Source organism: Camelus dromedarius, chromosome 3 (genome assembly GCF_036321535.1).
Source record: "Camelus dromedarius isolate mCamDro1 chromosome 3, mCamDro1.pat, whole genome shotgun sequence".
Taxonomy (NCBI): domain Eukaryota; kingdom Metazoa; phylum Chordata; class Mammalia; order Artiodactyla; family Camelidae; genus Camelus; species Camelus dromedarius.
The window spans coordinates 73,592,178-73,619,628 of NC_087438.1; the positions used below are offsets into that span (position 1 = coordinate 73,592,178).

The 27,451-nt window shown below is 37.2% G+C and overlaps 1 protein-coding gene and 1 non-coding gene across 3 annotated transcripts in view; both read right to left on the minus strand.

Moving 5' to 3' along the window:
• The window catches only part of EFNA5 (ephrin A5), a 266,647-nt gene that overhangs the window by 217,159 nt on the left and 22,037 nt on the right, over nt 1–27,451 (minus strand). The window lies entirely within an intron of this gene.
• On the minus strand, nt 25,709–25,815 carry LOC116152409 (U6 spliceosomal RNA). The gene has a single exon (XR_004136040.1). It is a non-coding gene; the product is annotated as a U6 spliceosomal RNA (small nuclear RNA).

Consider the following 27,451-nt stretch of genomic DNA (forward strand, 5'->3'; position numbering starts at 1 on the left):
TAGAGAAACTATGCTTGGATTTAATAAGCATTATATTGCAACCAGTATACCAAGTTCAATCAAATCTTTCCATGTAGCACCTTTGATCAAGTCAAAAAGATTTAATTTCACTAAGAAAGTTTGGAGAATTAAAGTGAATTATAAGATGTTATAATATGTGGTGCTTTATCTTTAATCAAAGTGCATATAATTCATAGTCAACAATGCTCACAATGGTTAGAATGATTTCAAAGGGCAAAAGATTGACTAAAATGATGAATATTTTGCCTTGGAATATGATACAGAGGGGATGGGTTGATTTGCCTTCCCAGCTATGCCTGGTTCAGGCTGCTCACCGCAGCACACGCTGATGACACTAACATAATTCATACAAATGAGGATGGTGGCGTACAGCCTGGGATTTGACAAATTTCTGCAGATAATTCCCAAGGCTGAATAAACCACATGTGGGTAACTGAGAGCTAATGCAGTGTGGGAGATATATATGAATGAAGTCCACAAACACTCCCTTAAAAAAAGAAAAAGAAAAAAGTAAAAAAGCTCCAGTGCTTCTATACACATATATACAAAAGAAGCAAAGAAAGGAAAGAGCCAAGTTTCAGGTGTGGATAGAAAGTATTTTGCCAATGAAGGAATATTTAAATATGTTGAGCAGTTAGATGCACCAATAAAGGCTTCTTTACATCAAGATCTACTATATTTGTTTCAAGTTGTCGTCTGAGAAAATGCCCCTAAGAAACTTTTAGGAGCCAATCCTTTTTATTAACAAACAAAATTTAGATTTAAAAAAAATCCAATTATTAATTTGGAAGAGTTTGAGTACTTTTGACTACATCTGAGAAAAGCCAGACCTAACATTTCCATTCCATTCCAGGAGTCAATTAGAGGATCAATTTCTACCCCAGTGCCTGTCTTCACGTCCAAGAGCAGCAGGCACACCAGTGGTCTTGTGGAGCAAACTCTGACCCTCCATGAAGGTACTTCCAAGAGCCAAATCTAAAGGCTTTTGCATCTCTCCAGCTTTCACCCAGGGAAAATTGACCCAGCCTCAGCTGATACTGCTACTTCCTATCCTACCTTACCACATATTTCAGTTCATAAAAAAGTAACCATCTCTCTCTCACACACATATACCCACACACAATCTCCAAATACAGGAGAAAATGGAACTGAAGCAGTATTCCCTACTCCTTCAAATAAATATTAAGGTCAAGGTTCCATTCAGAACCCAGTCATTCAGTACCAACCAGATGCTGGTCACTGCACCAGAAACTGGGAGACTTGTTAAATTCAATCAAATAGGTTTCTGCTCCAGGAAGTTTACCTCCTAATCAGAGAAGCAGTCTAAGAGTCACCTCCAGCAACACCACCACCACCCCAAGCTCACCACCTGCCCAGCTATAATCTGCAACTTTAGACCTTACAATAACAAGAGGCAAAAGAAATAAAATAGAAAGAAAGGGAAAAAAAAAAAAAAACTTTCATACTGAAAGGTAAGTTTGTGCCAAAGAGTTTGCATCTGTTCAAAAGGAAAGAAGTGAAAAATCACTACTAAAATAAGCACCCCTCTTCTTTCCTACCTTCTGTGGTAGCACTGTGAGACTTGGAAGGCAGATCAACACTGTCAAGTTTTACCAGGGCCACGGTGAAATTTAAACAGAAGTGAAAGCAAAATACAGCTCAATTGTACTTCCATACAGAAAGGTATCCACTTAAAATAAGTGAACATATTAAATACGTAGACTAAAAATCACACATTTCAAGAAGAAAAAAAAATATCCCTAGCACACTATCTACAATCATTCATTCACTCATCAAACAGAGATCTGCTGAGCTGCTACTATTGCCAAGCCCATTCTAGGCACAATACCTTTATGTGCATAATATATATGCAATTCAAAGATTTCCCCATTTAGTCCTACCGGCAATTCTCCCTTCTCTTTCGAACAAGTAAGGCCACAGAAGGGAAGTTTGAAGCTTTCAGTACTAATTTGATAATGAAATCTCCATGTATTTCAGTTACTTTATATTGGTAAGAAAAGGTGTGAGCATGAAATTCATTTTAAACAAAATTCATTATCTGAACTTGTTACATTCTCATGCACCGGCTTTTTTTTCCCTCCAACTCCAAACACTAATTGACAGCACTTGAAAACAGTGATTCAGCTTCCATGTGTCATATGATTCCGAGAGACTGTAGCCATATTCCTCAGGCCAACAGACTGACAAATCAAAAGATAAGAAGTCCCTCTCAGCTTGAATCAACTGAAATGTGTCAGAAAATACATTTGGCATAATCTTCAGCAATGTCAGATCTGGTGATGGCAGGACAGGCACAGTTTTCCTGACAGTTTCAGCACATACCAAAGTTTCAGAGTCCAAGTTAGAAGGAGAGAAAAAAACCACTTTTGTCTGCTATTTTGGAGAAAACTACTACACACAGCAAGAGGAAACATGCAACATGCCACTTGAGTCTCTGAAAAAAATGTTATAAAATGCCTGACTGCCTAATTAATGAAACATACAACTTGGAAAACGTCCACTAAGATTAAAAGGATTAAGGGATCTTTCCATATTTCTGCTTATGAAAACCATCCTACCCATTCCCCAAGGGATGTGCCCAGCTTCCCTTCTCTTCATATTCCCACCGTGTGAGGCATCAATTGGGTGAGTCTAAAAGTGTGTGTCAAATGAGTTAATGAGCCAACAGCATTGAGCAAAAATGTTAAGAAACCAAGACTTAGCTGAATATATTATATGACATGCCTCTACTGGACCCTGCATGACATCTTACTTTGCCATGCCTTTGCCTTGGCAAATTAAAAAGAAAAAAAAATCAAATTAACACACAAGTTGGCAAATTCTAATCTACATCAGGCTCCTTTCTAATTTCTCCACGAACTGGACTTTCCTCCAGATGCACACACACGCAATCATATTCCACAAATAAAAGAAGAAACAGCTTAATCAGTTCTCCGAGAGGCACTACACAGAGCCAGGACCCATTTTTCTACCTCTGGCTATAAAACCCTGACTTCTCCAATTTCCCATTTGTAAATAGATCTCCAAAAGAAATCAGCCCGAGGCACTGAACGGCTGTAGATGTCTGCAGGAGCACTGTGCTCTGACAATTGCAACCCCCACCAGCTTCTCAGATAGGAGATGCAGGCTGCCTTATTTAGACACGTTCCCTCCAAGTCATCTGACAACGCCAGTGCTGTCAACCTTCATCTGATTTTCATTTATAAATGAAGTTGCACAAATCTGCAACAATAAAGAATATTGACACAATCTTTGTTAACACTTGGCATCTCTCATTTTCTAAAAAACAAAAAACAAGATCCCCACATTCGGGCAACTTTTAAACGTGCTGGCCAAGTTTCATACACTTTCATGACCAATTCAGCAACAGTCTGTCAATATTTGTACCGTAAATTACCCAATACTCTAAATTACTTATTTTAAACTGATCATGCGTTTACATATGTATGAATGCTATGTACTCAAAGTTAAAAATCATTTCTTTACTGCCCTAATCTATACATACTGCCTTCCAAACTAGATGTACCAAGCCAATTAAAAGAGATACTTAAAAAAAGACATTTTCTGACTTAATATGGGTTCTGTATTTTCAGCATGGCTTCACAATCTCTTTCTTTTTCAAAAGAGCAAAGTCAAACGTATTTTTTCACTATATTGGGCAAATGTAATATAATATAAATTAAGACAACTCTGCATAAGGCTCTTATTTTACCATATTCCAAGAATTAGTCACTTCAGGATACATAGTCTCCAGTAAACATTTATTGAGCATGAACTGTGTGCCCACTACGGTGCTTGATTAAGGAGAGAGAGGCCAGGGAAAGTGGGATATTTGAAAAGTTCCTACTATTAACTTACAGAGAAAGAAAGGGAGGAAGGAAAGAAGAAGGGGGACTAGAAGGAGGGAAGGAGAGACGGAGGGAGGAAAGAAAAAAGAAAGAAGAAAGGAAAGAAAGGCAAATAATTACAATATAAAATAATCAGTATGATGACAGAGTTTTGTGTGTAAAGCTTTAGGTGCATGGAAGCAGGAATAACGAATGTGGCCTGAGAATGAACAGGAACCAATAAAGTGAGGAAGAGAGGTAAGAACACTGCAGATCTGGATGACTGTGTGTGAGAGGGAGTGAGAAAGCACGGAACTTTAAGGGCAAGGAAAGTGACCTGGCCTGACTGCAAAACAGTGGGTGGGAGGGCAGTGGTAAAGATTAATATGAGAAGGTGGCCCCGGAAGGTAGAGTCATCCTCTGGGAAACGTAGAACCTTCAAAGGTTTTTTAAGCAAAAGAAAGCTGTGAGCCTCCACATTCATGGCAACGTGAGTTACAACAGCCAAGATGTGAAAACAGCCAAAGTGCCCATCTACAGAGGGATGGAAAAAGAAAATGTGGTATGCATGTGTCTGTCTGTCTGTCTGTCTGTCTATCTATCTATCCATCCATCCACAATAGGATATTATCCAGCCATAAAAAAGAAGGAAATCCTGCCACTGGAACAACATGGATGGACCCTGAGGGTATTATGCTGAGTGAAATAAGTCAGAGAAAAACATATAACATATAATCTCACTTATATGTGGAATTTAAAACAAAAAAATGAGCTCACAGATACCTGGTTGCCAGAGCCAAGGGGTGAGGCGTGAACGAAATGGGTGAAAGTGATCAAAAGGAACAACCTTCCCATAATAAGATAACTAAGTCCAGGGGATGTAATGTGCAGCATGATGACTATAGTTAACAATACTGTGTTGTATATTTGAAAGCGACTAGAGAGTAAATCTTAAAAGTTCTCACCACAAGGAAAAACATTTTGTAACTATGTATGGTGACAAATACAACTAGACTTACTGTAGTGATCATTTTGCAATATATACAAAAATCAAATCATTATGTTGTACACATGAAACATATGTTATATGTCAATTATACCTCAGTAAAACACACATGGTGGGGAGGGTACAGCTCAGCGGTAGAATGCATGACTGGCCTGGATTCAATCCCTAGTACCACCACTTAAAAAAATAAATATATAAATAAACCTAGTTAACTCCCACACCAAAAATAAATAAATAAATAAAACTTTTCGTTAAACACACACACACAAGCAACAATAATAAATAAAAAATAAAAACAAAACAAAAGATGTGATTCTATTCATGGGATTCCAGGAGGGTCCAGGGAAGGGAGAGGAGGTTCTGTGCTCAACCAGCTTCTGTTTCCAGCCTTTGAACCACTGGAAAGAGTCCTTGTCCCAGGAAGCTGAGTTGGGCCCCTCGTTACCCAAATAGGTCACTCATCACACTAGGGATGGGTGCCTGACTCAAGGTCAAAAGAAACATTAGTACCAAGACTTTCTATTTTCATCTCCTCAGCCAAAAGAACCCAACTAAATGTGTCCTGATTAAGGTCAAGTCAACGAAATTTAGTAACTGACTATATGTGGGAAGCCAAGGAGCACAAGGGTTTGGGGAATGGTGTTTCAGAGTTGACACGACCAAACACATCTCCTGGCTGCACCCCCTTCAGCTGCCTGGCCATGAGGGACTTACTTTCCATTCTATTTTCTCATCTGTCAAATAGGAACACAACCTAATTCATTGGTTTGTTAGGAGAATTAAATGAGGCTTATACTAAAAACTATCATTATAATTATTAAATGGAGAAGAAGAAAGAGGAAGGAGAGGAGGATGTCACAGGCACAATTTTGGTAGATTTGAGTTGATATTAATACAGAAGAATAAACAAGTTAATGTGAATGTGGTTTTAGATGAGCTGTTGTTAGAGTGGAAGAGAGCTTGGTGTTAGAGACAGAGGGATTTAGATAGCAGATAATGCCCTCCTCTTACACTTGACTTTCCCTTGATTTGAGATTAAATTTCTAGAACTTCTAATGAATTTCTGTATCTCCCAATTTTGAACTGAATTCATAGCTGCCTGGAAAAAACAAACACTTGGTTTTATAGCCACCCTCCAGATAGGTGATTAAGTAATGACAAATGTAACATAACAGAAGTGTATCTATGGGCCTTCTAAAAGTGGGGGGACATGCTCCTTTTCTTTTCTTTTTTTTTTTCCTATCCTGGTGCCTAGAAAGTGAATCTGACGACTGGAGCTTTAGCAGTCATTGTGAGCTATGAGGACACAGGCCACATCCCAAGGGATGGCAGAATAGCAGGTTCTTAACTTGACTGCAACCCTTGGCTATACAGAACCACCTAGGAAGCTTTAAAAAAAAAAAAAAAAAAAACCCATGTCTCACCTTCAAGTATCTTGACTTAATTGTCTGTGTTGAGATCAACACATGGTATTTAGGTAGGGACATTAAAAGCTCCCTAGGTGACTAACTATGTGAAGCAAGGGTTAAAAATCCACTGATTTTACACATCATTATCATCCCATTATATTAAGCAGTATATTAGTCCATCAAGACTTCTGTTAAAATGGCATAAGTAGATTAAAAGACACAAACTGCTCAGTATAAAATAAATAAATAAGGAGATATTATACAGTACAGGGAAACATAGTCATTATTGTATAATAACTTTAAAGGCAGTGTGATCTATAAAGATATTGAATCACTCTGTTGTGAACTTGAAACTAACTAATGCATTAAACTAATAATATAAATCAGCTATACTTAAATAAAAAAATAAAATAGCATAACTAATATAAAACAGTAATAACGCTGCTACTTATTGAATATTCCATTAAGCCACGATGCAGGCTCCTACAAATCATTTCATTCATTTTGTAACTCAATCCCCATTAACAACACTCTAATGTCAATATTATCATTTTATTTTTACTTCCTGGGAAACTGAGGTGTATTAACGAGTAATTGACTTAAGAGTCCCATAGGTTAGTATTCAAGCCCAGAACTGACTAAATGCCAGGCAGTTCTCCTAACCACTGCAGGCTCGTTCCTCTCCAGTGAGTCTGACTTGCTTTCACTTCTTTTAGGGGTGCCAGCAAAGGCGTTAATGAGCAGTGAGATGGTGGCCAGGAAGGAGGAGGAGGACACTGGTAATATCTAAGATCTATCGCCTCTGAATAACCAGGAGCCGACCTTATTTCTTGGGTCCTATGATTTGCTCAACAATGGACCTAACTGAAAGTCATTTTCCTTTACCCATTATGTAGAGCTACTTCTGCCCCCATGTAAACTTCTCTCTGATCTAGCTCCAGAAATGTACCAAGTTCCGAGTAAATTCCAAAATGTGAACAGAAAATCCACACCTATTTTCAGCTGCCTGGCTTAGAAGTTTAAATAAATCACGTGAAATGCATAGAAAAATGCATCTCTTTCTCTCCTAATGTTTAATGATAATTTATAGCCCTAGAACATTTGTAAATTTAACAGCCCATCAAAGTGTCTCAGAGCACACCAGTTCCAAGGACTCATTACGTGACATTAAACATAACTTTCCATGAAGTACTGTACAGCATGAATGGGTGGGCAGGCTGGTGAACGGCCACCAATACAATAATTTATCATTTGTAATTTTGCCTTATTACTTGCAAAAACATTTGTTAAAGGAGGGGGGTTCAGTCACTTACCCAAAAAATTTTGTACTTCACTACTTTGTCAATGCCATAAATTACCAAGGCAGAGAAATCCTTTATGATCCTAAGGATGTACTTATTCCTTTTCCAGCCACCCAAAAATGACAAGGAAGAAGTTTGGGGTAAAGTCTAATAGGATATTAAAAATTCATTTCTTTGAACAACGTGGTATTGTTTCCAACTCACCTCTTTCCCAAATTCCAAAGAATATCAGTAAAAGGAAACCAAAAAGTATAGAATTTTTTTCCCCAATATGCACTTGGGAGAACCCTCTACTTTATCCAACTCACATCCTTAAAATGAAATTTCTTTTGCTCCAGAAATATCTAAAAAAAGGTGGTCTGAAACGGATCTTTACCCTGTGTAACTGGATTTTACAATACCACAAACAGCTACCCTAATTTTGCCAAGGCATTTATCTTCAATAGGCAAAATCCAGACAACAATTATCGCTATAATTAAAAGGGAATGCTAACTTGACAGTGACCACAGACTAAGTTTTAATGACTAAAGTCATGGTCAAAGTTTAGCATTCCCACCTGCATAAGAAACACCCTTCACATGTTTTCCTTAAAACAACCCTACCAGATAACCAGCAACATCCTGCAAGTTTCATGGTTTTCATTCTTTCACCATGTACCATGACTGCAGACTTAATAAAATCCAAAAGTTTTAACTATCAGTGCATTAAGTATAATGCAAAGATTGTGTTGATAGCATATTTTTCACTACAAAGTAGATCACTTACTTGGTTTAAGCTTAGCTTAAAAGACTGTTTTTATCTCCTTTCCTTCTGGACATCTGGCCCCAAAGTCACAGCACATGTATCTTTCTTTGCCAAATTCTGCCTATCAGTTTTACTAATTTTGTTGACTAGAAATACTCTCTCCATAAACTTCAGCAACTTAGTAGTGAACTGCGGTGGCAGAAATAGCTTTCCCATATGAAAATTAAGTCACAGGATTCCCTTTACCCCCAAAAACGGGTCATTTTGAAAATGACCACGCCAAAGTCACAAGTCACCTCAGCTAATTAACTTTCAAGTGTTCTTATGCACATGTAACAGCATATATAGCAGCCTCAGCAAAATCATGTGATACATGAGGGATTTGTTGTTTACCTTTAAAACTTCCTTTTTGAACAACAGTATTTAAGGGAAAAAATATGGCTCTCAGAAAGATTATATTTTACACATGAACATTCACCTGAGGGTGTAGCTCGGTGGTAGACTGCATACCTAGCATGCACAAGGTCCTGGGTTCAATCCCAGCACCTCCATTAAAAAATAAGTAAGTAAATAAACCTAATTACCTTCTCCCCCTCCAAAAAAAAAATTCATCTGCCAACTATTTAATAGCCAGACAAACAGTTCAAAAGCAATTTCTGTGATTGTTATCAGGTTAATTTTAATGTTTCCGTAAACTTTCTGGGCTCATATCTAGCAGGCATGAGGCTGGCCCTAACACAGCCCAAAACACGAACATCTAAATATGGCTGAGAGATTTATCAATTGGGAGAAGGAAAACTCTCACCAAAGTAACTTCTAAACTTAGGCTGCAGAAATTAATTTTTTAAAATTCTACTCAGAGCTAAAAAACAACGGAATCCTTCCCCCCCCCCCGCCCCCCGGATAATCAGTTGTTTGACTCAATCTAGTGAATTTAGTTGACTGTTTTGACGTTAGGTGGCTTAGGTGACATACGCTCTACTCTGACACGTGAGGTGTTTTGAAACAGACTCATGTACATTTCTGTGTCTAGCAACCACCAATAAGTTAGCACGATTATTAAATTCAAAATTAGCCAATTTCTTTCAACATATATGTACAAAGCAGAACGAAGACAAGTGAAAAAAAAGAATCGCCAGGCAGTATGCCTTCTTGATTCTTTTCCTGTCACTAATACCAATTTATATAAACTACATAACGTGATGAGTTGAAGCACTCTGTTCACATCTAAAATTATAATTCTAATTCCTTATTAATTGGTGTTAAGTGAGAATTACCAGATTATTCCAAAGCTAATATTCCATCACAGCAAGCAGACACAGGTTGAGCAGTCATCCAAAATTAGCTTATTCACTGTAAAATAAAGATTGAATGTTAAGGTATAAAATTATTCTAAATCCCCAAACACACCAGAACCAATTGTGAAATTAAATGTGACACTTTCCATAATTCAAACTACAGTACTTGATTTTAGTCTTTCTCCTCAGCTACCCCTAAATTAAATTAGTCTTATTGATTATAACTCAGAAGTCCCTGTCTTGTTACCATGATTTTCAAATTTTAATGAAATGTACAATTCAGTTGTACATATTTAAGTTGGTTTTCTTAAGTTACAGTATAGGAGATTACATATAGGCTCAATGAATATCTCAATACTATAGTTTATAGACAGTGAAAGTCAATTTCTTTGCTAGCTTAAAACAATTGATAAATTTGAGTGTCACAAACCTGTTTTTGGTCTACCGTTATGGATGATCACTCATTATCATGAGCTTATGAATTGATTAGCACTGTTATTTAACCAATAAGCACTGGCTGCTCATAAGTCCTTGAATGAAACAGGAGCCCTAGTCCAATTAAAATGTGTTACTGTGCATAAATGATGGTTAATTGCTTAGGAAAAGCAGAACCACCAAATTAAAATTCACAAGTCATTATCCTAGAAAACAGAAGAGTACACAGAATATTTTCTATGAATTTGCTAATGAGACATCTATACTATGGACAGCAGCTTTGTTGGACCAAAAGCCCACATTATGTGCTTAGCCCTGATAAAATATCATTCTGGTGTAACATGTCTTATAAACAGCCTCAAAGAACATGTTCGTGAAACTCAGACTCTTTTAGCATTGCTTTTGGTGTATTGGGACATGGATTTGGTTTTGAGTTTTTAACTTAAGAGAAAAATAATTCTTAACATTTCCTTGACAATCAGAGAGCCCTGAGCCCTGTTCTTTATTAAGAACAAAAAAGATCTGTAAGCCACAGCCCCATATCCAGACCATTCTCCTGCATCCTCAGTCCAAAGCTGCAGCACTAACCCTCAAACTGGCCTTATTTGTAAACAGTGCTGAGATGCCTTTCTTCGTGGCTAATATTAGATTTTACACAGCATCATCAAATACGCTATGATTCCTTTTGCTTCACTAAATGTTGCTTTTTTCTATTAAAGAAATCATGTGTACTCCCTTTTCAGTCTTCTTGTCATAATAATATTTAAGTGATTTTTTTCCATCTTTAGTTTTTGTTTGTTAACTTTGATGAAATTAACACAAAAATACTACTAAAGAGGAATATTAGAATTCCTGGATGAATTGATTTGAGCTCTCATCTCTCTCCTTTCCAACAAATAGGGATGAAACATTCATTTTCTCCACAAAGACATAATAATAAATGTTATTAGCCAGTTTATCACCTGAGGAATTGTCACCAAAGGAGCATTTAGCATGCAAATGCATATATCAGAGCTACCTTCTTCCTCAACAGAATGCAAGCCAAGGTGTCATCAAATAGTGCCTGGTAATTTACAACACACACCAATAACTGAGCATGCTACTGAAGATGAGAATACATTAGCATTAAGAGCTTCAAGGCATTGTTTCTATGTCATAAGGCCCCAATTCTCAGCTATAAATACATTTATATATATTTAAGTGTAATGTTTCATTTATTGAATCATGTATTTTATATCATGATGAATTTCAATTTCAATTATCAAAATGATATTTACATAAGCTGCAAACATTTGTTTTTACTAGAGGAGAATAAGTCCTGTTCATTAGCACTGCTCATTGTCAATTATGAAATACATTTATTTTCACCATCAGAGCTGTACAATAGTTAGTTTCAAAATACATGTCATTAATCAGTGAGAATAAATTAAAATAAAGCATCAAGGCTACATCCACAGTAATGTATCACTCAAATAATAAAAGTTAATGCTTATTAATTTCCTACAATGTGCCATGCACAGAACCAAGCACTTTATGTACATATTAACTCAATGTCATCCATAAAACAGCACTGTGAGGTAGGTACTGTTATCATCACTATTTTACAGATAGGGAAAAAAAAAAAAAAGATGAACCAAGAAGTTAAAGAATTTGCCCAAGACTACATAGCTACCAAGTAGCAGGTAATCAGTTCTAGAGCTTATTTTCTAAATTCTAAAAGAAGCTAGGACGGCGTGATGCGTCTTAGGAAGTCTTACATTTAATCAAATGCTGTGTATTACCAGCACCAAGAGAACTTTAATTTTTAAAAAAAGTAATAGGTTTATTAAGTTATATACATTGTAGCACTTTAGAGGGTTCCTGTTAGACACAGTCTCAAAAAACATATTAGCATATAAAATGAAACTCAAAACACAAACTATCTAGAATACTTTGTGTAAATTGAGTACCTCCTGCTACACTTTCCCAAATCCATTCATTATGAAACTTTGTCACTAGGTATATATAATACTGAAAGTATTTCTTTTTGTTTCCTACTTAGGCTACAAGCTATTCATGGTCTGGAAAAACAGCTAATCTATATACATTATTGAAAATGCCACACCATATTGTACCCAGAGAACAGTTGATAAATACTAAATATTACATTGACAATGAGTAATGGCAATTGAAAACAAAATTACAATGTAACTCAAGGATGAAATATGAAGCTGAAATAAAATGGATGTGAGTCCCAGTCAAGTCGTCCCTTAGTCTTTTGAGGTCTGTGAAAAGTTCTTATTTAGGACAAAGGAAGGTAGTATTTTTGAGGTCTGGGAAAGATAATGACATCAATCCTGATTAATATTACAATACTAAAAAACCAATCATGTGAGAAAGACATGAGGAAGGAAGGATGGACAAGCCAACTCACATAATTATTTTATTTTCTGCACTTATAGAAAATAAATGCAAAAGAGCTAGCATATTATCTCAAAATGTGGTTTTTAGGTATCCTAAATACTTTTCTTAAAGTCTCCTATATTTGCCTCTAGTGAAAAGAAAAAAGGTGGGAAAGAAGGAGACATTTTCATTCTGTTCCTTTGAACTGCTTTTGCACTGTTTGAAAATTATTATGTGTGTATTACTTTAATAGAAATAAAATTTTAGTGTTAGGGTACACTCAATCAAAAAAATGTAATATTTAGCAAATTCTAGTTAGTTGTTTTAAACAATTAATAAATGATTAGCAAATAATTCTGCATATTCTGCATCTAAAACAAAGGCCAGGGAGAAAAATATAAACTTATATTTTAAAATATACGTAAACTTTCCATATATACATATATGTGGACTATATATACAGAAATAAATATGCATATATATAAATTTTGTCCATGTCAAAACTAAAAAGGTATAATTGTTGACATCCACAGAGCCAACATAGCTTTCCTGAACACTGAAAAATTACTAGTTCATGTGGAAACACAAGAACAGTTCTTCCAATAGAACACTGAGGGGTATGAAATCATTACCACCAAATGTTTATTTTATACCTACTTCTTAATGCAAATGAAGTATAACTTGAAGACACAGAGATGAATATCTTTCTAATAAAAATCGAAGATAAATATGTATTTACATCCTCTTAAATTATCTCTGCAGCACAAAAGATTTTAACCACTGTCATTTAAAAAAGATTCAACAGAAAGTATTCATTTCCTTGAGGGAAAAATAAAAGAAGAAAACTAAAGTTATCAGAAGAGCTTTAGTTAGGGTCAGATTTCACCAAGTAACAGAAATTTGGAGATTTTGCATTTATTTGAAATTTCTTAGGCATCACTCTGATGTTCTTCACTAGTTCATCATGGGATGGGTACCAGTTTCTAAAGGAAGCAAGAAACCAGCCCCTTGGAAGGGAGGCCCTGCACTCGGTCCTCCTGGCGGTCTTGCAGAGGTGCTGGCCCCATCCACCCAGCACCTGGCAGAGAGAAGGAAGAACGGACGTGGACCAAGGCACCTGAGCAGCAGAAACAAGGCAGCTGTTTCTCTCACTCAATCTCCTCCCTCCCTTCTCTCTCTCCTTACTTCCCTCCCCTCTCCTTTTCCCTCTCTCTTCCCAAGGGCCCTATCTTTTTCTACATCTTCCTCCCGCTCTTCTTGTCTGACTCTGTTTTCCTCTCCTCCCTGTCTTCTCACTTGCTCTCCACCCCTCAGCTCTCCAGGTCAGTTTCTCCTCTCCTCTAACAGGCTCCATGTAGTTGTAAGTGGTGCCCTTCCGCAACAGCCCTGGCACCTTGCAAGAATACCCCCAAATTATGACACTTTGGGAAAATTCCAGTAGGGAAAACCATAGACACAGTAGATGAGAAAGATGAGCAAATACTGGATCTTTCCTCTCTTCACTCTACCAGCAATCTCCCCTCGTGCCAACTACCTACTGCTTTTCTCTTTTAAAAAGCACATTATTCTCTGTCTTGTTGATCCTCCTCTCCTGCATCCTTTCCCCCTCTTCTTTGTTCTTCTTTCCATCTTTATAACACTAGTTGAGTTATGTGAGTTATGCTTCCATAATTAACCAAGATACATGATATATACCTTTTATAATTAACCAGGTGCTCCACAACCTTCCACTTCAAATACACACAAAATCTCACCATGTTTTATCTAGAGAACACTTCCTTCTCCCATCCTCTCTCCTCTCACTAGCAAGCCTATTGCAGAAAATTCAGAGGACATGTCTCAAATGAACATTCTTCAAGGATGGAAATAATACTATATAGAGCCAACTTTTTAATCCACCATAAGAGATCTCCAATATGGTTGTTGACAATATTCTTTGAAAATATTTTCCTAATCTACTCATGTACCCAAAAGTGCATTATTTAAACTAAGTTTAAAAACTGTCCTTTCAAAATAACTTGGCCAAAATCAGACTTCAGAATTCATCTCAAAGTTCAGTATTTTGTTTCTTTATGTGCATTCAATCTGCCCTAAACTCATCGTTACTAGTGCACTTTTATGCACAATGCAGAATATTTTCCATTTCATGCTTTCCAGTAAGTGCACACAGAGGTATAACAAGAAGGGAAAAGTCCTTCAAGTCTAAATTGAACTTGTTATTTTACGTGCACTCTGCTTTTTAAAAATTTCTTCCTGCTTTCATTTTTTTGTGAGCCATTTGTGAATCTCAATACCAACGAGGCCAGACTCAGGGCCCTTTTCTGCAGTGGACTCCTCCAAAAACGTTAAAAATCTGTTTTTCGGTCAAATTATATGTAAACTAGTCAGTTCTACTCAAGAGCCAAGATCAGAGGTGCAGTTAGGCTGCGAAAATCTGATGTGCTGACTCTTTTCACCTTTCCCATCCCTTTCTGCATGCAGAAAATAAGGGAAATAATTCCTGAGCAGATGCCAAATGCGCCCCGGTACTTGCGCGCGTCCTGGGCGCTGGGCAGCGGCCGCCCTCCGCCCCGCCCACCGCCGCGCCCCCGCGGCCTCCCGGCACTGCTGCTGCGGCACATTACTTCTGCTTTTCTAACTTTTCCACTTGTGAGCACCATCAATTATGCACTAGAATAACAGAGGCCTGGCAAGGCAGTGTAACATAAAGGCCGATTATGACGATGAATAATTTAAACACCTATGTGCCATGTTCCTTTTACCACTGATAGGAGGCCAGGGGAATGGCACGCATGTTGAAGATTCAAATGCACCACCAGGACTAGTTTGGAGAAAGCCCCCAGTACACTCAGCAGGAAACCTTCCTGTTCACTGTCCACTGGGAGCAGAGAGGCAAAATGAATGAACTGCTCACAAAAGTATTCACACTTGCAAAAACTGATGAAGAATCGCAAAGGCCACCCATCCTAACAACTGACGTGCATTTCTGGCCCTGGATGCAGCCCAGGAAGTTCAGGAAACACTACTTTCGAGGTCCTTGGCATCTTAGACCTTCCAGAAAAAGGTAAACAATTACATATGCAAAGGTTTTAAGAGAAAACACACACTGTTTCCACGTAAAGTTACTCCAACTTTAAGGAAACAAACTCGGAGCCTCTCAGAGAGTCTATACCTTGGCTTGACCGTGATGTATGACTGGGAGCTGGCAGGCCATCAATAGATGTAGAGATGGCTGGTCTAACTCTCTTTGAAACTACTGTATCTCTTGACTGTGATTCAGAAACCCTTCAAGTTTCTTCATTAGTATTCTATGTTTTACATTGCGATTTGAAAATTCACAGAAAAACAAACAAACAAAACTTACATTCAAAAACTGCAGAGAAAACAAGTATCCTCCTTGCAATGCCCTGGGAAGTTCAAAACTCGGTAACACTGACAGCCTCTGAATGCCAGGAGGGTGCTATACCTCATCCACAGAAGCAAATTAAAACTTAAACTGAAACTTTAATTGTGTACACCCCAACTGATATATATATACATATAAAACTGAAAAAATTCATGTAACTGTATCAAGCCTATTTCTCTCCTTTATGGAGATCATTCTTGAAATATAATGCAACATTTCCAAACCTTAAAAAGAAAAAAAGGAGAGTAATCCTAGCAGTCTACGCAAGAGTGGAAAAGAGAAAGAGTAAAACTAGGTATCAGTAAGGATGTTGATAAATCAAAAGCTGGCCTTAAAAATACATGAAATCAAGGAGAACAGCAGTTAATTCTTGTCAAATGATACTCAACTTCATTTTTGGAATGAGGCTCCTATTATCTAGAAATATTCCAAAATTAATCCTTAGTCTACATGCGAGCTAATATTACATTTCTAAATGCAAATTGATGAAAACTCTAGGGGGAAAAACCATTTTGAACTGTGGTTTCCAGAAGGCTTCAGGTTTAGTCATGTCAAATTAAAGGGGAGCAAAGCTTCTTAAAATAACATTCTTCCTAAATCGCATCCATATGATTTAGCAAATTGATATGGCCAAAGTCAATAAATCATGATGCAGAGTTTTTATTTTAATGTATGACTGCTTTTATTTTATTTTTTGCTTTAAGCCAACTCCTTATCATTTTTAGCCCAAAACTGGATGTCTATTCTTGTCTAGGCAAAATCAGCTACTTCTCACATAACGGGTTCCTGCTTTTGGATTTCAACCCACCAGCAGGGAAAGAAATGTCCCCACCAATTCTGTGGGGCACAGACCTAGCTGCCTCTGTGGTTGCACCAATATGCATCCCGTTGGCTGCCTTTCAGTCAGCAGTATTTGAATCTGTAGATTTTTCACCACTTTTCAGCGTGTAAGTGCTTCTTTTTTCTTAACCCCAGGGATTTCATTTTGTGCTGACACATACTCAAGAAGCAATCTCCATGAAACTATCCTTTTAAGGCAAGCATTTTGTGCACTCCTTAATGATGGGTGTTTAAGAGAAATGGTAATTATGATAGATTTTGAGCCTTAGGTAACAAGACAGCCTCGCAGTGAGAGGGTTCACTACATTTAAGACCAAACTCCTCATTAAGAAATAGAGATGTATCAATTCAGATCCGTGCAGACACACTGACAGTGAAGTTCAGGTTAGTAAAAGCACTCATGCCTCACAACGGATGGTCTCCTGAGTGAGCCAACATTCCACAAGGCTGTGCTAGTTTGCCCAGACTGTGAACAAATGAAACTTCTTGGGGACAATTAAACCTAAGGGAAATTGGTTGAAAATATTATTGAAAGTATCAATGCTTTAAATATTATTCCCCTCTTTCTTATTCCTTTTTATGACTTTAAAACTTGTTTTGTTTAAATATGTCATTTTAGCTACCACATTAGATACTCTGCATGCTACAACACTGATTCTGAAATCAGTTTCAGACAGACACAATCTACATCGTCTTAACTAAAGCTAGTAATGAAACTACCATGAAAACATATTTATATGTATGTGTATGTGTGTATGTTTTGTATATATTATTTGTGATCCGTGAGCCTCTCAGAACAGATTTCAATTAAACATTACTATTAAATGAGAAAAAGAGAAAGCAAATCCTTGAACCTAAATGCCATGACCTCAATCCCTTCCCCATCCATGTGCGTGCATAAATTTTCCTGCCCAGCTTGCCTGCAAAAATGGCAAACAGAATTTAATATTTCATGGACCCCAAAGCATAAAGCATGTTCAAATTCAATACAAGGAAATGCTTTATCTCGTCCTTTAGAGATTAATAACCCAAAACTGTGAGAAACTTCAGAAAGTCATGACAAATTTTAACTAACTGACATATAAGTTTCATCAGGACACTCTCAAGCTATTAATAAAATGGATAATCTGAAATAAAGGATCTGTTTATCAGTTTACTGTAACATATTTGTTTCCAGAAGAGACACTATATCAAATTACATGATTTATTACGGTTAAAATAACTTGGAATATCATAGCCTATTTTTTTTCTCAAGAAGATAAGACTGTGTGCTCAAATACGGATCATAAGCTACGTATCTTGCATAGCCAATACTTCTGTTAGAAAATTTAAAAGCTAAACCCCATTAAGGCTGTCTGAAAGGGAAAGAGTGAAATATGGGCAAACACGGTCCCATAATAACCAGCTGTGAAGGCTGCAAGGTTCGGACAGAGGAGTAGGTGTCATGATACCAATACGGGGCAATAATCTGTAAACCATCAGAAAAGAGCATGAAAAGTATTTAGCATTTTATAAATATTTGAGAACCAAGCAAGCATTTCTGGTTTAAATCAACCATATTTTAAACTTTCTGGTTTTATAAGAACATCCTACTATAAATCTTTCTAAAATTTGCCTGCTTTTTGTTTATTTTATTTTACTCAGGCCAGTAATGACCACTACAAATGTCTAAATGCTGAACTAAGCAAAGATTCTATCTCTAAATTTTACTGTGGGAGGCTTCAATTTCTTCTATAAAGCCAACAACAGTAAATAATTTCAGTATCGGTCACTTTCTTTTCGTTAAACCATAACCAAAAAGTAAAATCTTTATAGAATCTTAAGGGGAATCAAAAGTCTGGAAAAAACAAAAGAATTGCCATATCCTCTCCCATCCTTAATCCACCCCCCCATCCCCCCCAAAAAAGATTTTTGGTTAAAATAACTCTTTTCAATCTATAATATTTAGACTGACAAGAGAAGTCCTGTGACTCTATCCTGCTTCCAGCATCTGTCAAGAAAATCACAAACCTAACTCTCAATTCATGGGAGAACGCTAACAGGAGATGAATAATGCTTCAGAGGGAGAAAGCATATTATTAGAAAGGTTCATGACCAAATATTCAGAGAGAGCTGCAAAGCACTTTTTTTTTTTTTTGCTTTTCAAGTATGAGTTATTGAGTTAAAAATACAGATAAAGAACAAGTTATTTTTAATGAAAATCCTCAAAAGGGAAGAAAAATATAATAATTTCATAATCAATTTCAAATGTAAAAGCTTCTAAAGAGAAAAATGACTAAGCTCATGGTTTACTTTTTTAGGTCATTTTTGCATGTCAACTACTCTTCATTAAAAAACTGCCTTTAAAGGCTCCTACTTTCCGATCCACACAATAAATCTTACCAAAGATACCAAAGATGCGCTAAATCATCGAATGCTGTAGAAGCACAGAGTCTGCACTGCAGGTGGTGAGAAATTAGCCTCCAGTTACAAAGGTGTGTCTTTTAAAACACAACATATTACTTTGGCCATTGAACACTCTCCCACTTTTCTCCATCCTATCTCCTCACTTACAGGAGAGCAACAGGTATAAATTAGGATTTTCAAATATGGGATATAATTTACACGTTCTAGAATATTACTACTTTGCAAACGGCAGGGGATGGGCAGGGACACAGCAGCACTCATTTGGTAAGTGTAAGAATACACCAGACACTTGCTTAATAATAGTGGTACCAGAGGCAGCACGGTGAAAGAGTCAGGAGCTCAGTCTCTGGAACTGACTACCTGGGTTCATAATCCCAGTTCTGCCATTTACAACAGTGTAACCCACATCTCTGTGATTAATCCATGCCTCAGTTTCTTCATCTGCAAAATAAAGATGGCAGTCATAGAACCTACCTCACAGCGTCGTTATATAAATTATATGACTTAACATACGGCACTGCTTGAAGAGAGATGGGTACGTACTAAGAGCCAGGCAACCGTTTTCCTGTTCTAAGGCTGTTGAGCAGACTATGAACGTAGCCAGCGCTCATCTCAGCGCCTGATCCAGCACAGTGGGAGCCGGCAGTATTTTTATTCTAAAGGCACAGCTTAATAAGAACAAGCTTAACAATTATTAGTGCCTTTATAAACCATGAACATATAAATAAACAAGCATTTCATCTCACTTATTATCAAAGAAATGTGTATTAAAACAACAGCTCTTTCTTGAGGGATCATTAAACAAGATCCTTTAAAAAAAAGGCCCAGGCCTGGTAAGAGAATAATGAGAGTAGAAAGCAATCTAACAATATTACCAAGAATTATACAATGTTAATACTGTTTGACCCAATAATCCCAAAAATATTCTACCCTAGAGAAAAACAAAACTATAAGGAATGCTTTAAGCAAGTTTAAAAAAAATGAGTTACTTATGGGTCATTTATATGATGGACAACTACATTATGAAAAGTTGTATGTCTAATGTGAAGGAACAGTAATTCAGTATTTCTAAATAGTCAGCAAGTTTGGGATATGCCACATATAACTAGAGTTTCTCCATCGTGATCTGTCAGTGATTATTCATATGTTAAAGGCACTGAAAGGCTCAGACATAATGTCATTTCTTTAATCCAGCTTTCCCCAAACATACTGGTAACAGAAACTCTGAGGGGAAGGGTAGTTAATATCTATTATTTCCCATTGAACTAGAGTGACATGGAATGAGATGGAAAAGTAGTGGTTAAGTGAGTAACGGTTAACTGAACTGATGAAAATTTACGCAGTCATCGACAAGGATAATTTTCAGTATTACACAGGTTGTTTCCAGCAATGAGAAAATACTTACTATATAATACTAAGAAATAAAAGGCTAGATGCAATCAACTAATTAATAGCCAAGCATATGAGAAAAGCTCACATAGAAATATCCCAGCATGAACTGCTGAATTGTGTGTAAACTTTTCTCTGGTGCAATGCTCCTTCTCTAATGAAAACAAATTCACAGTAAGAAAACCAAGGTGAGTTAGGGATACCAAGTCCCATCTCCCCTCTTCCTGATTTGGGAAGCATAGTTTGTTTATCTGGTTGTTACTTTAATAAGGCCTGAGGGGAGAATCCTTACTGAAAGTGACCTGTAACAAGAAAGAAGAAAACAAACAGAGCGATCATTCATTTCCACCAGAGGAATACATGGAAGCAGCCAGCCCTGTCAATTTGAAAGAGGCTAATGAAACATTATCTGCAGGTGAGCGGACTGTCTCGCAGCATTACAACTCTAAGCTACAAATGATTTCCTAACCACAGAGGTAACCACTATACAGATACTTTGAAAGACAAATGAGAACACTGGCACACGCAAGGTCAATCACAAACCTCCCAGACAACTGGGATGTTTCTCCTTCCCCAGAAGACGATCTGGGGGTCCTGCTGAGCACACCTTTGCAAGCCACACCACAGTCACTTGTCTCTTATTTCAGAGGTTGAATTTTAGCAGCCTGGTGTACGTCCCTATTCATGTCTAAATAAATAAAATGTATGAATACTCAGAGTAAAGCTCACACAGAAGTTGAAAGCTGTAATTTTCACTGTGTTGGAGAAAATGAACAAACATCATTTTCCAATCCTTGTAACTGTTTGATTCTGATTAAAATGGTTTCATGAAATGATTATACAAGAGCCTGGTAGGCTATAAACTATGGGGGGAGGAAAAAAAAGCATCAATTATGGACAGTTCACATTTATCTATGAACTTTATTAATTAATATATCAGCTTTCCACGTTGACCATGATTTGATTTGATGCAATACACCCTAATCAGGGAATTTTTTTTTATTTTTATGACCTAATGATGTATTTAATTTTTAATTAAATTTCATTTTAAAGTATAGGGTATGTATAAAAGCCAAAGCAAGTGTGCAGCATCTGTTCATTGCATCTGCACTCACTACCACAAAAATTAACCTTAATCTAAAGAGGCACAAATGGGTTTTTATGCCATCAGGAGGCCCAAGTACTTAAAAATCAATGACTGTCCACCCAGGCCAAGAACAGCTGTTTCCTAATATTCCAGCTCCACACTGAGCCCAGACTCAACCCCCAAAGACTAGCTTAAAACTGTTCTCATTTCCCCAGTTGAAACTGTCAGAGAAGGACACAATCTAAAAGCCATGAAGTGGGTTAAGTGGAGACAAGACAGGGAATCTGATCTAACCAGACGGCATTGTGACAGGCAGCTTCTACCGCCTTCACTTAATGCTTTAGTGAAATCATAATCAATTGTATTTTCTGTGTCCAGAAATCCACCTAATGAAAAAATTTACCCACTGGTGTTAAAAGGCAAACAAATGTTGAGAGTGGACTGATTCCCAAACTGCTGAAATGGAAGTTCTGTCCCTGGAACCCATGTGACTTGTAAAGAACGCTGCATAATAGGGCAATCACGACATCCTCTGAAATGCCTGTGTTTTTACCTTCCTGAATGACATGAAGTCAAGATGGAATGGAGAGGGAAAACTGACACGTGCAAAATAGAAAAAGGAAATACGGGGATTGGCCATCCTTTTCCTTGGCACCCTGGGATTTTCTAGAAGTTCTTTCCGGAAACACTTTAAACACAGAATTACATACAGGAAAGCAAGGGGGAAGAAATCTCAGAAATCATAGATGAGAAGACAGATCCGTGCTCTGTGTGACATCTACAATGTCATTTGCCTCCTGTTTTTCCCATCTACAAAGACAAAACAAACAAAATCAGATGAACTTGAAGCACCCACGTGGCACCATCTTTATATGTTTTCCTGACCCACTCAAGAACTAAATTTTAAAAGCCACATATTGGGATAAGTGACTAGGTAACGTAAGAAAGCTACTAGGTGGCCTTCACAAACAATAAAGTGGCAGTAAGACACCCCTCTTCCAACAGCAAGGCATTCTGCACCGCCTGACCTCTAACAGGCTCAGCTCTATAACACCTGAGGAGATCTACCAAATGAGGTCAGCATCTTGCCATCTTAGTGTCCCCCCCCCACCGTGGCGGCTTCCCACCGTGGGGGTTCTCATAAGCCCTGAACCATGGGACTTGAGCGGTGACAACTCTGGCTGGTCACAGATTTCAGTCCAGCAATTTAAGGGAGCATGAATCAAGTGGGTTGAGAAATCATGGGACGCACCCTCTACTGACCGCACGGAAACCCATCCCTCTACTGACCGCCTCCCGGTCTATCCTTCAGGGCCCACGGACTCCCAGCTATGGTGATCTGCTGTGCTCTCTACATCCTGGGGTCCTGCCTGGACCCAACCATCGGGCCCTGAAAAGGTTCCATGGTCCCCAGGCTGAATGGTGATTGTCTCCAGAAGCGCCTTTACTGTGTTTCAAGCACCAGGGCTTATTAAAACCCCGAAGGGAAGTAATCCCTGAATGCCACTAAAAGGTCTCCAGCTGCTACCGTTTATGAAGTATGCTTGACAAGACAGGGGAGAGGAAGGAGGGGGGAGGCAGGAAGAACGGGAAGAGAGAAGAATTTAGACAAGGGCAAGTTATCCAAACAGAGCCCCCGTCAAAAAAGAGTCATGTTTTATCAGCTTAAGCTTTCCTGCCTCCTTTCCCAAAGGTATTTCCCCCCTCAACTCTCATTAACTCTTCTCTATAGCTGTCTCCTTTCTTTAAAAAATAATAATAAAGGCAGCACATGGCTAGAGCAAGTCCCCAAGTGTGTGAAAATTAGAAAGACGAGCCAGATGAATTACCTGGAAACAGGACTGAATGTGTCTTCTCTAAAAATCTGGGAGGAAAATGGTTTTTTCATGGAAAAGAATTAGAGTGGCTCTCAGTATCTGTCTCTCCCTTCTTCATTCTTTTGAAAAGGACTTTTCATCTCATTAAGTTAAGCTGATTAATAAAAATTCAGCAGTTTGCCCATGGATCCTTTAGAAGTGGTGATACAAGCTGAAAGATGCAGGCGGAAGGTTTTTGTGCTGGAGACAATAAGGGGGTGACTTCTTAAATCCGTCGTTGTCATCCTCCATTAGAGAGAAATAGGCACCTTGACTCAGATTCGTCAGACAAACACTATATTGCTACTTGGTATCTCCTAGGAACCTTCAGGGAAAGTTTACTGCTCACTTATAAACAGAAGGAGAGAAAAAGAAACATTTCAGAAAAAAGTAGAAGAACATTTTGCATCATTCCAAAAAATCTTTATACAAATTAATGAAGAAAATGTGGCCTGCAGAAGAAGGTTCTTTAAAGGGGAAAAGGAATATTATCCAAAGACATTTCTTACTTAAACAGAAACTTGTACTTTTTGCTGTAAAACAAAACAAGCAGATAAATTCGGTTATTTATTCATGAATAACTGTCGATTTTGTTATTCAAAAATACTTTTGTTAATTAGCTAGTCAGTACCTGACAGACAGTAGATGCTTGAAAGTTAAAAAATGAATTTCCTTAAATTTGTAAAAACTGTCATTTACTTTTAAAGGTGAAAAAACTGTCTGATTATATAACGTCATGACTTGCAAGTGTTTTCAACTGTTTGAGTATGAGTTAAATTCATCCAGAAAAAATTGTAAAACATCTATTATGTGACAATCTCCAAACAAGGGGACAGAAAGATGAGTAAATCTGCTTTGTAGGAGCTGAGTGTTTTCTTAGCCACCTTTAACTTGCATAACACTGCATTGTTCATTTGCATTTTATCCAGAGACATCTAAATTAAAATTATACTATCATGCATAATATTTTGTTTAAAAATCCCCCTAAGTGGTCTTCACTATTCATATGTTAACATAACTACCAAATTTATTTCTATCAAATCTTTACATGTGTGTGACAGTGTTTTTAGTACCATCTTAACCAATTTGCTCAAAATACACTGGATCAAGTTTCATAGTTAGTCTCATTCTATCATTAAATCTGCCCTAAAACACCAGACCAAATAAATGTTTTTGTCTGAATCTTACTTTAAAAGGATTTTAGGGGAAAAAAGAAAATGTTATTTTTACTTTAGTCATAGCTTGTGACATTGCATAGATTTAAAGTCATTAAGTCTTTACAGAACAGCCCCAAAATATTTTCAAGTGTTTGGCATTTTTAAAGATGAAATTCTTGATTTGATGATTGTTAAAACAAAAACAACAAGCACCCTTAAAGGCCCACCCTAAGCCTTGACCACATCAGTCGGTCAGTCAGTCTGCTGTTACTGTTTCCGCCAGGTGAACATGGAGGATTCAGTAACACGAAAAAAGCCACACTCACTTGACCACACATTCCCTGCGGCCTAAAGCATGTCACCTGTTTTGCCATCATCAATCCATCTCTTCAAATACATAAGAGGCTGAGACCAAACAATGCAGCTGAGAAAGACAATGAATAAGGATCTATTTACACTTCCACTGTGAAGAATAATCATAGGTTCTCTGTGCCTTATAATTATCAAGTACAAAACATGTTAACTAAAGCGTAGCTCCTTTTCTATGAAATGAAAGATGAGCAGGATCTAAGCAGATGCTATGTGCTTAATGGCATCATCATTCTCATATCTTAAAAATTCTACAAAGTGCCTACTGTGTGCCCAGCACTACGCTAACTACAGTCAACACAAGATTAACAAGGTGTGACCCTGACACCAAAGCGATCAGTGTATGTGGTGTGGTAATGTCTTTAGTGAGGTGAGAGAGTTACTACTGAGAAATGGGAAAGGCTCTGGGGGAGGCACTAGTTAGACATGTGGTGGTTAGTTCTCCCTTTGACAAATCCACTTGAGTTCCTGAGTCTCCCTGCAAACACGGAGCCAGTGACAGTCACTAACTCATGTTATGTATATGTGTCATTATTGAAAGACATAGCTGTTGAGAAAATGCTAAAACTACTGCTTCTGTAAAAATAAAGTGTTTTCATGGGAGTGTGGAGGTAGGGCTGGGAATATCGTTAATTACTACGGAAGGTACTGTCACTGAACATAGTTCTTAAGATAGAATAGCCTTGATTCCAAAGAAAGGTGAAGAAATCTTATTGAAAAAGCTTCATTATGTAGGATTTTTTTTTTCTTTGTAAAAATATGTAACGCTTCACGAATTTGCGTGTCATCCTTGTGCAGGGGCCATGCTAATCTTTTCTGTATCGTTCCAATTTTAGTATATGTGCTGCTGAAGCGAGCACTCATTATGTAGGATTTTTGTGTGTAAACCATACACATTCAAGATCAGTTCGCCAAGTTCCTCCAGATACAGTAATTTTACTATGGAATCAGGACTTTTGAATATTATTATCAGCATGTTGCAGTCAGCTAATAAGTAGGTTTAAGTAAAATATAAAATGAATGATAGTTATGCATAATAACGGCTCTATAAACGTATTATTTAGTTTTTTCAAAAATAGCGTCTTTGTGATGGTGTCACTCTGATAATGATACAAAACAAAAAGCAAATGACATAGCAGATAAACTAATTTGCAGATAAGATAAAGTGCAGTTTATGTACGTAATTAAATAAAATGACTTATTTTGCATATTAACAAATATCACTGCATTTCTATCTTATGCAATTCTGGAAATACAGGAACCAGACACAAACTTTACAGTCTAAATATAAAGTTACTATATATACACTTTCTACAGCATCTCACAATTTCATCATGGGTACAACTGACTGTAATGGATTAAAAGAAACTCAATACTTGTAAAAAATACAGTTTAAAAATCATAGTTTCATAATCAAAATTTTTACTATAATAAACTCTTATTTTAAGACTATCTTTTAATCAACATAACTACATTGTTAAGTAGTAATAAATATCAGCAAAATAAATCTACTTAAATACTCATTCTGATAACCAAAGATCAAAGATTACAAAATTACAAGCCAAGGGAAAAAATGAAACAGATTCTACAGAAGTTAAACATGGATTCTTAAATTTAGTCAGACTGCTTTTATTAGATGGCAAGGAAATGAAAAATGTTAAGTTCATGTCCAACAAATTACTAAATGTAGAAACACACTGGCGGACACACATCCCGCTGTCGGTAAAGGCTGCTGCTCACAGATCAATCTACTTGGATGAGAACAAGCCTTGACCTCTAAGAGAACACATCTCCGTGCTCTGTGATCGTGATTAGTCCACTGAAAACCCACCACTGCCGCAGAAATGGGGTGAAGCCAGTCCAGTCTACCCATGAAACTGATTAGGAATAATGCAACTAGAAACAACTAAGAAAACAGACCCTGAAGTAGGCCAGGTGTCTCCAAATAAATGAGACGATTTCTCCTCTGTAAGCAGGTCTGTCTAATGCAAGGAAGGCAGGAAACAGGTGAGTGAGCTAATAATTACTCACTGCTGTTTACATACCCGTCTCCACATTTACCATCATCTTGATGCAAATGCACTTAACTCACTTAAAATTTTAATTGATTTTCTGGCTGAATCATTCTTTCTTGTATAGTGAACTGGCATCTTGAAACCTATTTTAAAGATTCAAACTGTCTTGTCCATTTTGGTTTTCACTGATTATTAAAGTAATGTTTGAAATATTCCTTTCATATTATAAAGTCTACAATGACATTATTCACATTTTTAATAATCAAAAATGAGTATGCAAAATTAGACGCGCTAAAGCAAAAACGCAGGACGAAAGACTGACAGTGGAGTCGTACTGATTTAACGTATCATAAAGGTTTAAATTGTATAGTTGTATGCTGCATTCCAATACTTTTCTATTTACCCAATGTTCTAAAGTCTTCCCTTTTCTACTTTATATCTCCTCCAGAAAGCAAAAGGAAAACAAATGAAAATCAAACAG